We start from the raw sequence: 4122 nt of genomic DNA, 5'->3' as shown, positions 1-4122 counted from the left end.
CTCTACTCTGGGGAGCAGTGGGCTGCCATTGTGCAGCGCTGGGGAGCAGTGTGGGGTTAAGGGTCTTGCTCAGGGACCCAGAGTGGCATTCTGTAGGAGTGGGGCTTGAGCTCAGAACTTCTGGATTCCAAGCGTAATGCCCTAACCACTAGGCCACTCTCCCCTACATTGTGGATTTTTTCGTCTAATTGTCCCTCCTCTTATATTTTAAATGAAAATTGTGAATTTATTCCATATGTGTGCAGAATTAGCTGTTTGAACATGATTTGAGCTAAACTGACACTGTCATTTTTTGCACACAGCTGGTTGGGTGTGTGTTAACACACAACATGTGACAGTTATTTGATTAAATAACATATTTGCCTCCCCCCCTGGGGTGGGCATTCCATATAGTAGTTATTACATAACACTGGCACGAGACTTTAAAGCTGGGAAATGGTGTCAAACTTTAGAATCATCCCTCTGAATCTATAATCAAAAATCAAAAATATATAAGTCACATTGTGATTTATTCAGAATCACACTGACATTTTGCTTTACATTTCACATTCCAATAATTTCTCCATGTTTTATGAAAAAAAACTATGATATGATAAAATATTATGATTAAAAAAAGACAAAAATCAATACATAAAAAGTAGAAATATATTTCTTTAAATCTTAGAAGTAAAGTGACAGTGGCTGAACCACAAGGGCATATATTTGCTACAGTGGATGGTATGAATACAAACCCATTAAGAGAGAGGCTAAATTCTAAAAGTGACAAAAGCTGAAATATTTTTGCCCATTTCCAATTCTTTGATTCCGATTCTTTAAAAAGAAACTTCAATTGAACTAGCTGATCTTAAATTCATAACTAGAGGAAGGCTTTAGCTAATTACAATAAATGATAATATGAGTAAAGTCTGGAGATACTTATAAGGGCTAAAATTGGGATTTATCAGCCAACATAGACATGTGTTAAGGTAATTTGAAAATTTTGCAGGAATTTGGAGCAGAACACAAACAAAACATATTTGAATGACAAGTTAAGTGGTCATAAAATAACTCACAGATGAAAATGTTTTAATGCTGTTTGATAATACCTCTAGGGACCATTATAGAAACCATCTCTCTAAGTCTGATTACTTTTTGCAAGCATCCTTTGTATTAAATCATCAGAGCAATGGACAACTTACTCCCAAGGCTTCAAAATGATGTTTTAATTAGGCCTACACAAACATTTTTTATGGAAGATTTAAAAGAAAATGTGATTCGTCCTATGAAGACATTCAATTACAGAGCAAATCCTCATTCTTCTTTTCTGAATAACCTCTAGCATGCCATAGTTTTTACTGTGTATGTGCATAACTCTATGATTAAACAAAGTTGGAGCCAATGATGAAGACAGAGATAAGGGATGAACAAGTAAGGGATCAAATGGGGAAATATTTACAAAGCGGAGGAAGTGATGAAGGATATGACAGGAAGGAAGAAAAGGAGGAGGGGGGTGAATACAGGAAAATGTGACAAGGGAACCAATTATGCAGTGCATGGTGCTCCCCTATTTCCTGCAAAAAAATTAATTGGATCTGTCTTAGCAACTTGTGTTAAGACGATCAGTTAATCCTTGATAAATAAGGTCCAGCAAAAAACTTCTCATACTTACTTATAAAGACCTCACTCAGCAAAAAACAACATAAACAGAAAACTTCAACTTTGATATGAATGCAAAATAGAATGTGTGATGCACTTTACAACTCATGAAAATGGTTACTTATGTCTTTGTAGCAGTCATTCTCATAAAACTGTGCAATTTGAACAAAGCAGAGGATGAAAACTCATGTGGAATGAAAAGGTAATCTCACTGCCTCATGACATCTGTTCCCTTGAATGGGATGCAAGCAAACCACTGACACTTTACCCCAGATACCACGATCCCCTCTGGCAACAGCGTCTGTCTAATGAGGGTTTTCTGGTACTCCTGTGGAGCCAGACACAACGACGCTTTGATAGAGGTCTCCTCCAAAGCTGCTGTTTAATGAGGATGAAAGAGTTTGAATCAAAAAAGTAATCCGATCTTTGTAAAGAAAATCTTTAACAACTTATTCTACTTATTTTTTGTAGAAAAGAAAAAAGAAAGAAAGAGAGAAAAAAATTAAGCAGTAAACATTTTTCAATTAATACGAATATTGCACTTATATTTATTTCTAAATAAACAAAAAAAATAATTCCTTTTTTATCGTACAGGAACACTAGATGTGGTAGAAGCTCTTATTTTCTCCTTTCAGCATTCATTGAGGATGTGGACAGAATCTCCTCTAATAATTGTCTGTGTTGATGTGAATATGAAGAGGGGAGTGACCGAAGGAACCATCATTTCGGCAGGGAACTCTTGGTTGTCCATTACGTTTATCCTTCATTAAATAAAGCCTGTAGTAGGCTAAATACAGGTCTACAGTTCTAGACACAATTAATGATATTGATAGAGTAAAAAATCCTAAATAAATTTTGTTGCATCGACATAATCTTACTACTTAAAAATTTGTCCAGTGTTTTACTCCATTACTCTTTTCAGAGTTCAAAATCCTAACTTGGACAGGACAACAGCACCACGTTTCCGCCACCACCATCAGTAGGTTAGAGGTAACCTGGCAAGTCAGATTAATTAGTGCTACACATTATTAATCTATGACTGCCCCCAATCAAATCTGTTTGGGGAAAGGACGGACATTCAGCAGACCCTTTTGAGATAACACTTACCATAGTTTGGCTTTAGCCAATCACGGTCACAATGAAAACAGCAGCAGATCACTTGAGGAACCACAATGACCTATGCTATCACACTCTTGCTCTTCCTCTTTCCAAGTTGAAATCCTGGAGTGACGAATCCCATGTGAAAGCAGCAGCTACATTTAACTCCTTTCTGAGCTGCCATGTTTATTATGGTTTGACTGTGGGCGTGGCAGCTCTTATTTTCATCACAGCTATGTTTCCCACCTTAAACTATAATACTGTAACATTAAAGCAGGATTAGGACAAGGTGGATTCTCAAAAAAAAATGCAAGAATTCAGCTTGCAGGCAATGTTAGTGTCAGGATCCCAGTTTTTGTGTTTCTCCCTTCCACCACCAGGAGGCGCCTGGCTCCGGTTCGCCTCCTCACACACCTGCAAGCTGTTGCCTCATCACTGGACTGCTCTTAAGCTGCTGGTTGCCACTACTTCGACGCCAGAGTGTTTGCCAGTTTGGGGTACTCTAGCCAAGCCTTGTTTAAAACTCAGTCTAATCTGAGTTTTTGTCCTCTAGCCAAGCTGAGATCACATTGAGTTTTACTGAGTACTTGTTTCTCCCTGAGTCTTAACTTTGTTTGTTCTTTGCCTTTTGGCAGGAAGCCTTCCTGCAAACTGGACCTTTTCGGACCGCCTTCTCCCAAGTGGGATCAACTGAGCCTTACACTGAGCGACGGATTCCAAACAGGAGGTTTGGATCCAGCCACCTTTGAGCGCGCTGAGATCACTCACTGAGTAAGGAAGTCATCTTCACCACGACCTGTTCAAGTACCACAGGAAAACTGAGTTGCAACCAGCGACTGCATCATTCCACTCAGTCCGAGTTCTGGGTAAACCCTGTTCCGCCCTCCACCGAATCAAACAAACTCTGGAAGACCAACACACAGACTAGAGTCTACGTGTCTCTTCTTCTCTGGAAATGTGAGTGGCAACAAATCCTCTCCTTCAAGATTAACAACTCCAATTTCCCACTGAGCCTGAATCTAACAATCTGTCTTCCCCTCATCTTCCAGTTTCCGGCTGAGCAGAGTTCGGAGGAACTCTGCACCGAACTCATATACTCTTCAATAAAACCTGTTGAACTTTTATACTGTGTCTCTCTGTTTGGCTTTGCTGCATGTGGGTCCAAGCCTTAGAAAAATCATCAGTTAGGTTAAAGGTACTTCTCCACACATCCAAACTTTGTTTTACACAAAGCCCACTTAGTATGTTGTTGCAGAAAGGCTTAATCTTTGTACGTTTCCACTGATAAAGGAGAGTTTTTTTTTTTACAAAGTCCAAAGTTTATTTTGAAAAATTGCTGTAGTTCTCTAACAGCACACTTTGAAAATAACTCCTGTTACATTCCTCTTG

This window comes from Cyprinodon variegatus, unplaced genomic scaffold, assembly GCF_000732505.1.
Source record: "Cyprinodon variegatus isolate N-32 unplaced genomic scaffold, C_variegatus-1.0 Scaffold630, whole genome shotgun sequence".
Lineage (NCBI taxonomy): Eukaryota > Metazoa > Chordata > Actinopteri > Cyprinodontiformes > Cyprinodontidae > Cyprinodon > Cyprinodon variegatus.
This window is presented reverse-complemented; position numbering follows the sequence as displayed.